Source organism: Somniosus microcephalus, chromosome 16 (genome assembly GCF_052327205.1).
Source record: "Somniosus microcephalus isolate GS21.2 chromosome 16, FLI_Smic_1.0, whole genome shotgun sequence".
Lineage (NCBI taxonomy): Eukaryota > Metazoa > Chordata > Chondrichthyes > Squaliformes > Somniosidae > Somniosus > Somniosus microcephalus.
The window spans coordinates 7,886,465-7,899,346 of NC_141002.1; the positions used below are offsets into that span (position 1 = coordinate 7,886,465).

At 57.0% G+C, this 12,882-nt stretch overlaps 1 protein-coding gene across 1 annotated transcript in view; it reads left to right on the top strand.

Annotated features, from left to right (window-relative positions):
• Positions 1 to 12,882, top strand: part of nwd1 (NACHT and WD repeat domain containing 1) — a 195,135-nt gene that overhangs the window by 53,648 nt on the left and 128,605 nt on the right. The gene's annotated exons all lie outside the window — the stretch shown is intronic.

The following is a 12,882-nucleotide window of genomic DNA, read 5'->3' on the forward strand; positions in this document are numbered from 1 at the left end:
CGACTGTAGAGCACTCCCTCAGTACTGCCCCCCGAATGTAGAGCACTCCCTCAGTACTGCCCCCCGACTGTAGAGCACTCCCTCAGTACTGCCCCCCGACTGTAGAGCACTCCCTCAGTACTGCCCCCCGACTGTAGAGCACTCCCTCAGTACTGCCCCCGACTGTAGAGCACTCCCTCAGTACTGCCCCCCGACTTTAGAGCACTCCCTCAGTACTGCCCACGAATGTAGAGCACTCCCTCAGTACTGCCCCCCGACTGTAGAGCACTCCCTCAGTATTGCCCCCCGACTGTAGAGCACTCCCTCAGTACTGCCCCCCGACTGTAGAGCACTCCCTCAGTACTGCCCCCTGACTGTAGAGCACTCCCTCAGTACTGCCCACGAATGTAGAGCACTCCCTCAGTACTGCCCCCTGACTGTAGAGCACTCCCTCAGTACTGCCCACGAATGTAGAGCCCTCCCTCAGTACTGCCCACGAATGTAGAGCACTCCCTCAGTACTGCCCCCCGACTGTAGAGCACTCCCTCAGTACTGCCCCCCGACTGTAGAGCACTCCCTCAGTACTGACCCCCGACTGTAGAGCACTCCCTCAGTACTGCCCCCCGACTGTAGAGCACTCCCTCAGTACTGCCCACGAATGTAGAGCACTCCCTCAGTACTGCCCCCCGACTGTAGAGCACTCCCTCAGTACTGCCCCCCGACTGTAGAGCACTCCCTCAGTACTGCCCCCCGACTGTAGAGCACTTCCTCAGTACTGCCCCCCGACTGTAGAGCACTCCCTCAGTACTGCCCCCCGACTGTAGAGCACTCCCTCAGTACTGACCCCCAACTGTAGAGCACTCCCTCAGTGCTGCCCCCCGACTGTAGAGCACTCCCTCAGTACTGCCCCCCGACTGTAGAGCACTCCCTCAGTGCTGCCCCCCAACTGTAGAGCACTCCCTCAGTGCTGCCCCCCGACTGTAGAGCACTCAATTCAATTCAATTCAATTCAATTCAAATCGCTTTATTGGCATGATAAGTTACATCTTATGTTGCCAAAGCATCAAAATACATTTATGGTTGAGCACATAAACGCAGTTCTATTCATACAGTGTATAAACAGGTATATCCCTGAGTGTATAAATATACATTCGCATTGTTTATATATATTCTTTTCTTAGTTTACTGGTTGTCCCTCTGTTCATGGCAAGCTGTAACAAAGTGTGCCGCCAGTGTTATACAGCTTCTCTCCTCTCCCAGTAGGAATGGGAGTTTTTGGTTGTCATTCAGATTTCTGAAATCAGGGCATATTTGTGAGAATTTTTGGTAGAAATTCTCCCTGATGCCCTGATATTTTCCACAAGCTGTGAGGAAGTGCATCTCTGTCTCCACCACTCCCTGACTGCAGTGAGAGCATATCCTGTCCTCTCTTGGCAGCCTGGTCTGCCTGTGTCTGCCTTTTTCGATCGCTAGGCTATGTTCGCTAAGTCTGTACCTTGTCAAGGTTCTTCTCAGTTTGTTATCCTTTACCATGGTCAGGTAATCAGCTATGTTGTATTGTCTGTTTAGGGCCAAGTAGCAATTGAGTTTGCTTTGGGTTTTTGTTGTTTCTGCCCAATATGTCAGATATTTTTCCTTTTGCTTAGCGACGATTGTGTTGGGTCGAATTCTTTGTGTTACCCTGTCACTGTCCTGGGGCTGGTTATTGTTAGTATTGTTAGTAGTTACTTCACTGAGTCCCAGGACTAGTTGACTGAGGGTATTCTTCTTTATGGTCAGCTCTTGGCATTTCAGGGCGTCGTAGTGATAGCATTGGGGTACTGCCCCCTGACTGTAGAGCACTCCCTCAGTACTGCCCCCTGACTGTAGAGCACTCCCTCAGTACTGCCCCCTGACTGTAGAGCACTCCCTCAGTACTGACCCCCGACTGTAGAGCACTTCCTCAGTACTGACCCCTGACTGTAGAGCACTTCCTCAGTACTGCCCCCTGACTGTAGAGCACTCCCTCAGTACTGACCCCCGACTGTAGAGCACTTCCTCAGTACTGACACCCGACTGTAGAGCACTCCCTCAGTACTGCCCCCCGACTGTAGAGCACTCCCTCAGTACTGACCCCCGACTGTAGAGCACTTCCTCAGTACTGCCCCCTGACTGTAGAGCACTCCCTCAGTACTGACCCCCGACTGTAGAGCACTTCCTCAGTACTGACACCCGACTGTAGAGCACTCCCTCAGTACTGCCCCCCGACTGTAGAGCACTCCCTCAGTACTGACCCCCGACTGTAGAGCACTTCCTCAGTACTGACCCCTGACTGTAGAGCACTTCCTCAGTACTGCCCCCTGACTGTAGAGCACTCCCTCAGTACTGACCCCCGACTGTAGAGCACTTCCTCAGTACTGACACCCGACTGTAGAGCACTCCCTCAGTACTGCCCCCCGACTGTAGAGCACTCCCTCAGTACTGACCCCCGACTGTAGAGCACTTCCTCAGTACTGCCCCCCGACTGTAGAGCACTCCCTCAGTACTGACCCCCGACTGTAGAGCACTCCCTCAGTACTGCCCCCCGACTGTAGAGCACTCCCTCAGTACTGACACCCGACTGTAGAGCACTCCCTCAGTACTGCCCCCGACTGTAGAGCACTCCCTCAGTACTGCCCCCTGACTGTAGAGCACTCCCTCAGTACTGACCCCCGACTGTAGAGCACTCCCTCAGTACTGACACCCGACTGTAGAGCACTCCCTCAGTACTGCCCCCGACTGTAGAGCACTCCCTCAGTACTGCCCCCCGACTGTAGAGCACTCCCTCAGTATTGCCCCCTGACTGTAGAGCACTCCCTCCGTACTGCCCCCGACTGTAGAGCACTCTCTCAGTACTGCCCCCTGACTGTAGAGCACTCCCTCAGTACTGCCCCCTGACTGTAGAGCACTCCCTCAGTACTGCCCCCTGACTGTAGAGCACTCCCTCAGTACTGCCCCCTGTCTGTAGAGCACTCTCTCAGTACTGCCCCCTGACTATAGAGCACTCCCTCAGTACTGCCCCCCGACAGTAGAGCACTCCCTCAGTACTGCCCCCCGACTGTAGAGCACTCCCTCAGTACTGCCCCCCGACTGTAGAGCACTCCCTCAGTACTGCCCCCCGACTGTAGAGCACTCCCTCAGTACTGCCCCCCGACTGTAGAGCACTCCCTCAGTACTGACCCCCGACTGTAGAGCACTCCCTCAGTACTGCCCTCTGACTGTAGAGCACTCCCTCAGTACTGCCCCCCGACTGTAGAGCACTCCCTCAGTATCGACCCCCGACTGTAGAGCACTCCCTCAGTACTGCCCCCTGACAGTAGAGCACTCCCTCAGTGCTGCCCCCCGACTGTAGAGCACTCCCTCAGTACTGTCCCCCGACTGTGGAGCACTCCCTCAGTGCTGCCCCCCGACTGTAGAGCACTCAATTCAATTCAATTCAATTCAATTCAAATCGCTTTATTGGCATGATAAGTTACATCTTATGTTGCCAAAGCATCAAAATACATTTATGGTTGAGCACATAAACGCAGTTCTATTCATACAGTGTATAAACAGGTATATCCCTGAGTGTATAAATATACATTCGCATTGTTTATATATATTCTTTTCTTAGTTTACTGGTTGTCCCTCTGTTCATGGCAAGCTGTAACATAGTGTGCCGCCAGTGTTATACAGCTTCTCTCCTCTCCCAGTAGGAATGGGAGTTTTTGGTTGTCATTCAGATTTCTGAAATCAGGGCATATTTGTGAGAATTTTTGGTAGAAATTCTCCCTGATGCCCTGATATTTTCCACAAGCTGTGAGGAAGTGCATCTCTGTCTCCACCACTCCCTGACTGCAGTGAGAGCATATCCTGTCCTCTCTTGGCAGCCTGGTCTGCCTGTGTCTGCCTTTTTCGATCGCTAGGCTATGTTCGCTAAGTCTGTACCTTGTCAAGGTTCTTCTCAGTTTGTTATCCTTTACCATGGTCAGGTAATCAGCTATGTTGTATTGTCTGTTTAGGGCCAAGTAGCAATTGAGTTTGCTTTGGGTTTTTGTTGTTTCTGCCCAATATGTCAGATATTTTTCCTTTTGCTTAGCGACGATTGTGTTGGGTCGAATTCTTTGTGTTACCCTGTCACTGTCCTGGGGCTGGTTATTGTTAGTATTGTTAGTAGTTACTTCACTGAGTCCCAGGACTAGTTGACTGAGGGTATTCTTCTTTATGGTCAGCTCTTGGCATTTCAGGGCGTCGTAGTGATAGCATTGGGGTACTGCCCCCTGACTGTAGAGCACTTCCTCAGTACTGACCCCTGACTGTAGAGCACTTCCTCAGTACTGCCCCCCGACTGTAGAGCACTCCCTCAGTACTGACCCCTGACTGTAGAGCTCTCCCTCAGTACTGACACCCGACTGTAGAGCACTTCCTCAGTACTGCCCCCCGACTGTAGAGCACTCCCTCAGTACTGACACCCGACTGTAGAGCACTTCCTCAGTACTGCCCCCCGACTGTAGAGCACTCCCTCAGTACTGCCCCCTGACTGTAGAGCACTCCCTCAGTACTGCCCCCTGACTGTAGAGCACTCCCTCAGTGCTGACCCCCAACTGTAGAGCACTCCCTCAGTATTGCCCCCTGACTGTAGAGCACTCCCTCCGTACTGCCCCCGACTGTAGAGCACTCCCTCAGTACTGCCCCCGACTGTAGAGCACTCCCTCAGTACTGCCCCCTGACTGTAGAGCACTCCCTCAGTACTGCCCCCCGACTGTAGAGCACTCCCTCAGTACTGCCCCCTGACTGTAGAGCACTCCCTCAGTACTGACCCCCGACTGTAGAGCACTTCCTCAGTACTGCCCCCCGACTGTAGAGCACTCCCTCAGTACTGCCCCCTGACTGTAGAGCACTCCCTCAGTACTGCCCCCTGACTGTAGAGCACTCCCTCAGTACTGCCCCCTGTCTGTAGAGCACTCCCTCAGAACTGCCCCCTGTCTGTAGAGCACTCTCTCAGTACTGCCCCCTGACTATAGAGCACTCCCTCAGTACTGCCCCCCGACAGTAGAGCACTCCCTCAGTACTGCCCCCCGACTGTAGAGCACTCCCTCAGTACTGCCCCCCGACTGTAGAGCACTCCCTCAGTACTGCCCCCCGACTGTAGAGCACTCCCTCAGTACTGTCCCCTGACTGTAGAGCACTCCCTCAGTACTGCCCCCCGACTGTAGAGCACTCCCTCAGTACTGCCCCCCGACTGTAGAGCACTCCCTCAGTACTGCCCCTCGACTGTAGAGCACTCCCTCAGTACTGCCCCTCGACTGTAGAGCACTCCCTCAGTACTGCCCCCTGACTGTAGAGCACTCCCTCAGTACTGCCCCCCGACTGTAGAGCACTCCCTCAGTACTGCCCCCCCGACTGTAGAGCACTCCCTCAGTACTGCCCCCCGACTGTAGAGCACTCCCTCAGCACTGCCCCCGACTGTAGAGCACTCCCTCAGTACTGCCCCTCGACTGTAGAGCACTCCCTCAGTACTGCCCCCCGACTGTAGAGCACTCCCTCAGTACTGCCCCCTGACTGTAGAGCACTCCCTCAGTATTGACCCCCGACTGTAGAGCACTCCCTCAGTACTGCCCCCCGACTGTAGAGCACTCCCTCAGTATTGACCCCCGACTGTAGAGCACTCCCTCAGTACTGCCCCCCGACTGTAGAGCACTCCCTCAGTATTGACCCCCGACTGTAGAGCACTCCCTCAGTACTGACCCCCGACTGTAGAGCACTCCCTCAGTACTGCCCCTCGACTGTAGAGCACTCCCTCAGTACTGCCCCCCGACTGTAGAGCACTCCCTCAGTACTGCCCCCCGACTGTAGTGCACTCCCTCAGTACTGCCCCTCGACTGTAGAGCACTCCCTCAGTACTGCCCCCCGACTGTAGAGCACTCCCTCAGTACTGCCCCCTGACAGTAGAGCACTCCCTCAGTACTGCCCCCCGACTGTAGAGCACTCCCTCAGTATTGACCCCCGACTGTAGAGCACTCCCTCAGTACTGCCCCTCGACTGTAGAGCACTCCCTCAGTACTGCCCCCCGACTGTAGAGCACTCCCTCAGCACTGCCCCCGACAGTAGAGCACTCCCTCAGTACTGCCCCCCGACTGTAGAGCACTCCCTTAGTACTGCCCCCCGACTGTAGAGCACTCCCTCAGTACTGCCCCCTGACTGTAGAGCACTCCCTCTGTACTGCCCCCTGACTGTAGAGCACTCCCTCAGTACTGCCCCCCGACTGTAGAGCACTCCCTCAGTACTGCCCCCCGACTGTAGAGCACTCCCTCAGTACTGCCCCCCGACTGTAGAGCACTCCCTCAGTACTGCCCCCCGACTGTAGAGCACTCCCTCAGTACTGCCCCCCGACAGTAGAGCACTCCCTCAGTACTGACCCCGACTGTAGAGCACTCCTTCAGTACTGCCCCCGACTGTAGAGCACTCCCTCAGTACTGCCCCCTGACTGTAGAGCACTCCCTCAGTACTGCCCCCTGACTGTAGAGCACTCCCTCAGTACTGCCCCCTGTCTGTAGAGCACTCCCTCAGTACTGCCCCCTGACTGTAGAGCACTCCCTCAGTACTGCCCCCCGACTGTAGAGCACTCCCTCAGTACTGCCCCCTGACTATAGAGCACTCCCTCAGTACTGCCCCCCGACAGTAGAGCACTCCCTCAGTACTGCCCCCCGACTGTAGAGCACTCCCTCAGTACTGCCCCCTGACTGTAGAGCACTCCCTCAGTACTGCCCCCCGACTGTAGAGCACTCCCTCAGTACTGCCCCCTGACTATAGAGCACTCCCTCAGTTTTGCCCCCCGACAGTAGAGCACTCCCTCAGTACTGCCCCCCGACTGTAGAGCACTCCCTCAGTACTGCCCCTCGACTGTAGAGCACTCCCTCAGTACTGCCCCCTGACTGTAGAGCACTCCCTCAGTACTGCCCCCCGACTGTAGAGCTCTCCCTCAGTACTGCCCCCCGACTGTAGAGCACTCCCTCAGTACTGCCCCCTGACTGTAGAGCACTCCCTCAGTACTGCCCCCTGACTGTAGAGCACTCCCTCAGTACTGCCCCCTGACTGTAGAGCACTCCCTCAGTACTGCCCCCTGACTGTAGAGCACTCCCTCAGTACTGCCCCCTGACTGTAGAGCACTCCCTCAGTACTGCCCCCCGACTGTAGAGCACTCCCTCAGTACTGCCCCCCGACTGTAGAGCACTCCCTCAGTACTGCCCCCTGACTGTAGAGCACTCCCTCAGTACTGCCCCCGACTGTAGAGCACTCCCTCAGTACTGCCCCCTGACTGTAGAGCACTCCCTCAATACTGCCCCCCGACTGTAGAGCACTCCCTCAGTACTGCCCCCCGACTGTAGAGCACTCCCTCTGTACTGCCCCCGACTGTAGAGCACTCCCTCAATACTGCCCCCCGACTGTAGACCACTCCCTCAGTACTGCCCCCCGACTGTAGAGCACTCCCTCAGTACTGCCCCCCGACTGTAGAGCACTCCCTCAATACTGCCCCCCGACTGTAGAGCACTCCCTCAATACTGCCCCCCGACTGTAGAGCACTCCCTCAGTATTGCCCCCCGACTGTAGAGCTCTCCCTCAATACTGCCCCCCGACTGTAGAGCACTCCCTCAGTACTGCCCCCCGACTGTAGAGCACTCCCTCAGTACTGCCCACGAATGTAGAGCACTCCCTCAGTACTGCCCCCTGACTGTAGAGCACTCCCTCAGTACTGCCCCCCGACTGTAGAGCACTCCCTCAGTATTGCCCCCCGACTGTAGAGCACTCCCTCAGTACTGCCCCCCGACTGTAGAGCACTCCCTCAGTACTGCCCCCCTGACTGTAGAGCACTCCCTCAGTACTGCCCCCGACTGTAGAGCACTCCCTCAGTACTGCCCCCCGACTGTAGAGCACTCCCTCAGTACTGCCCCCCGACTGTAGAGCACTCCCTCAGTACTGCCCCCCGACTGTAGAGCACTCCCTCAGTATTGCCCCCCGACTGTAGAGCACTCCCTCAGTATTGCCCCCCGACTGTAGAGCACTCCCTCAGTATTGCCCCCCGACTGTAGAGCTCTCCCTCAGTACTGCCCCCCGACTGTAGAGCACTCCCTCAGTACTGCCCCCCGACTGTAGAGCACTCCCTCAGTACTGCTCCCTGACTGTAGAGCACTCCCTCAGTACTGCCCCCCGACTGTAGAGCACTCCCTCAGTACTGCCCCCCGACTGTAGAGCACTCCCTCAGTACTGCCCCCCGACTGTAGAGCACTCCCTCAGTACTGCCCCCCTGACTGTAGAGCACTCCCTCAGTACTGACCCCCGACTGTAGAGCACTCCCTCAGTACTGCCCCCCGACTGTAGAGCACTCCCTCAGTACTGCCCCCCGACTGTAGAGCACTCCCTCAGTACTGCCCCCTGACTGTAGAGCACTCCCTCAGTACTGCCCCCCTGACTGTAGAGCACTCCCTCAGTACTGACCCCCGACTGTAGAGCACTCCCTCAGTACTGCCCCCCGACTGTAGAGCACTCCCTCAGTACTGCCCCCTGACTGTAGAGCACTCCCTCAGTACTGCCCCCCCGACTGTAGAGCACTCCCTCAGTACTGCCCCCCGACTGTAGAGCACTCCCTCAGTACTGCCCCCTGACTGTAGAGCACTCCCTCAGTATTGACCCCCGACTGTAGAGCACTCCCTCAGTACTGCCCCCCGACTGTAGAGCACTCCCTCAGTACTGCTCCCTGACTGTAGAGCACTCCCTCAGTACTGCCCCCCGACTGTAGAGCACTCCCTCAGTACTGCCCCCCGACTGTAGAGCACTCCCTCAGTACTGCCCCCCGACTGTAGAGCACTCCCTCAGTACTGCCCCCCTGACTGTAGAGCACTCCCTCAGTACTGACCCCCGACTGTAGAGCACTCCCTCAGTACTGCCCCCTGACTGTAGAGCACTCCCTCAGTACTGCCCCCCGACTGTAGAGCACTCCCTCAGTACTGCCCCCCTGACTGTAGAGCACTCCCTCAGTACTGCCCCCTGACTGTAGAGCACTCCCTCAGTACTGCCCCCTGACTGTAGAGCACTCCCTCAGTACTGCCCCCTGACTGTAGAGCACTCCCTCAGTACTGCCCCCCGACTGTAGAGCACTCCCTCAGTACTGCCCCCCGACTGTAGAGCACTCCCTCAGTACTGACACCCGACTGTAGAGCACTCCCTCAGCACTGCCCCCTGACTGTAGAGCACTCCCTCAGTACTGACACCCGACAGTAGAGCACTCCCTCAGTACTGACACCCGACAGTAGAGCACTCCCTCTGTACTGCCCCCCGACTGTAGAGCACTCCCTCAGTACTGCCCCCCGACTGTAGAGCACTCCCTCTGTACTGCCCCCCGACTGTAGAGCACTCCCTCAGTACTGCCCCCTGACTGTAGAGCACTCCCTCAGTACTGCCCCCCGACTGTAGAGCACTCCCTCAGTACTGCCCCCCGACTGTAGAGCTCTCCCTCAGTACTGCCCCCTGACTGTAGAGCACTCCCTCAGTACTGCCCCCCGACTGTAGAGCACTCCCTCAGTACTGCCCCCTGACAGTAGAGCACTCCCTCAGTACTGCCCCCCGACTGTAGAGCTCTCCCTCAGTACTGCCCCCTGACTGTAGAGCACTCCCTCAGTACTGCCCCCCGACAGTAGAGCACTCCCTCAGTACTGCCCCCTGACAGTAGAGCACTCCCTCAGTACTGCCCCCTGACAGTAGAGCACTCCCTCAGTACTGCCCCCCGACTGTAGAGCACTCCCTCAGTACTGCCCCCTGACTGTAGAGCACTCCCTCAGTACTGCCCCCCGACAGTAGAGCACTCCCTCAGTACTGCCCCCTGACAGTAGAGCACTCCCTCAGTACTGCCCCCTGACAGTAGAGCACTCCCTCAGTACTGCCCCCTGACAGTAGAGCACTCCCTCAGTACTGCCCCCCGACTGTAGAGCACTCCCTCAGCACTGCCCCCTGACTGTAGAGCACTCCCTCAGTACTGCCCCCCGACTGTAGAGCACTCCCTCAGTACTGACACCCGACAGTAGAGCACTCCCTCTGTACTGCCCCCCGACTGTAGAGCACTCCCTCAGTACTGCCCCCCGACTGTAGAGCACTCCCTCTGTACTGCCCCCCGACTGTAGAGCACTCCCTCAGCACTGCCCCCTGACTGTAGAGCACTCCCTCAGTACTGCCCCCCGACTGTAGAGCACTCCCTCAGTACTGCCCCCTGACTGTAGAGCACTCCCTCAGTACTGCCCCCTGACTGTAGAGCACTCCCTCAGTACTGCCCCCCGACTGTAGAGCACTCCCTCAGTACTGCCCCCCGACTGTGGAGCACTCCCTCAGTACTGCCCCCCGACTGTAGAGCACTCCCTCAGTACTGCCCCCTGACTGTAGAGCACTCCCTCAGTACTGACCCCCGACTGTAGAGCACTCCCTCAGTACTGACACCCGACTGTAGAGCACTCCCTCAGTACTGCCCCCTGACTGTAGAGCACTCCCTCAGTACTGCCCCCTGACTGTAGAGCACTCCCTCAGCACTGCCCCCTGACTGTAGAGCACTCCCTCAGTACTGACCCCCGACTGTAGAGCACTCCCTCAGTACTGACACCCGACTGTAGAGCACTCCCTCAGTACTGCCCCCTGACTGTAGAGCACTCCCTCAGTACTGCCCCCTGACTGTAGAGCACTCCCTCAGTACTGCCCCCTGACTGTAGAGCACTCCCTCAGCACTGCCCCCTGACTGTAGAGCACTCCCTCAGTACTGCCCCCTGACTGTAGAGCACTCCCTCAGTACTGCCCCCTGACTGTAGAGCACTCCCTCAGTACTGCCCCCGACTGTAGAGCACTCCCTCAGTACTGCCCCCCGACTGTAGAGCACTCCCTCAGTACTGCCCCCTGACTGTAGAGCACTCCCTCAGCACTGCCCCCTGACTGTAGAGCACTCCCTCAGTACTGCCCCCTGACTGTAGAGCACTCCCTCAGTACTGCCCCCCGACTGTAGAGCACTCCCTCAGTACTGCCCCCCGACTGTAGAGCACTCCCTCAGTACTGCCCCCCGACTGTAGAGCACTCCCTCTGTACTGCCCCCCGACTGTAGAGCACTCCCTCAGTACTGCCCCTGACTGTAGAGCACTCCCTCAGTACGGCCCCCCGACTGTAGAGCACTCCCTCAGTACTGCCCCCCGACTGTAGAGCACTTCCTCAGTACTGCCCCCCGACTGTAGAGCACTCCCTCAGTACTGCCCCCCGACAGTAGAGCTCTCCCTCAGTACTGCCCCCGACTGTAGAGCTCTCCCTCTGTACTGCCCCCCGACTGTAGAGCACTCCCTCTGTACTGCCAGGACAGTGTCCTGGAATATAATTTTTCAATGACATTATGAGGACACAATCAGTTGGCAGCACTCTCGCCTCTGAGTCAGTAGACCATGGATTCAGGTTCCACTCCAGAGACTTGAGCCCATAATCCAGGCTGAAACTCCAGTTCAATACTGAGGGAGTGCTGCACTTTCGGAGATGCCATCTTTTGGATGAGAGTTTAAACCGAGGCCCTGTCTGCCCTCTCAGATCGATGTACACGATCCCACGGCACTATTTCAAGATGAGCAGGAGTGTTCTCCCCAGTGACCTGGCCAATATTTATCCCTCCACCAAAATCACTGAAACAGATTATCTGGTCATTATCACATTGCTGTTTGTGGGAGCTTGCTGTGCAGAAACTGGCTGCCGTGTTGCCTACATTGCAACAGTGACTACGCTTCAAAAGTACTTCATAGGCTGTAAAACGCTTTGGGACATCTTAAGGTTGTGAAAGGCGCTATAGAAATGCAAGTCTTGCATTCTTTTTTTCTTTTAACAATTTAAACCCAAACGTCCCAAACTGTCAGCGATAGCTGTGCAACTCTGGGTCCGAGATTCGCCAGATCTCGCACCCCGGGTTCCTGGGGGGTCTCGCAGGCAGCAGATATCAGCGGATGGAAAATCAGGTGCTCTTCCCCGCGAGTTCTCAATAGCTGCCCGCTGTGTGCCAGGCCCTACCAGTGGCACCAAGCATTTGAAACTTTCAGCCTATCTGTCAGCTTGACTCAGTTAGTAGCACTCCTGCCTCTCAATCAGAAGCTTGTGGGCTCAAGCCCCACTGCAGGACTTGAACATATAATCCAGGCTAACACTCCAGTGCAGTACTGAGGGAGCGCTGCACTGTCGGGCGGCAGTACTGAGGGAGTGCTGCACTGTCAGGGGGGCAGTACTGAGGGAGTGCTGCACTGTCGGAGGGGCAGTACTGAGGGAGTGCTGCACTGTCAGGGGGGCAGTACTGAGGGAGTGCTGCACTGTCAGGGGGGCAGTACTGAGGGAGCACTGCACTGTCGGAGGGGCAGTACTGAGGGAGTGCTGCACTGTCAGGGGGGCAGTACTGAGGGAGTGCTGCACTGTCGGGGGGGGTCAGTACTGAGGGAGTGCTCTGCTGTCAGGGGCAGTACTGAGGGAGTGCTCTACTGTCGGAGGGTCAGTACTGAGGGAGTGCTCTGCTGTCAGGGGCAGTACTGAGGGAGAGCTCTACTGTTGGAGGGTCAGTACTGAGGGAGTGCTCTACTGTCAGGGGGCAGTACTGAGGGAGAGCTCTACTGTCGGAGGGTCAGTACTGAGGGAGTGCTCTACTGTCAGGGGGCAGTACTGAGGGAGTGCTCTACTGTCAGGGGCAGTACTGCGGATTCCGCCCACTAAGGGGCACTATGGACATGATCTTCACCGCACGTCAATTGCAAGAGAAATGCAGGGAACAGCACCAACCGCTGTACATGGCCTTCTTTGATCTCACAAAGGCCTTCCACACTGTCAACTGTGAGGGATTATGGGGTGTCCTCCTCAAAT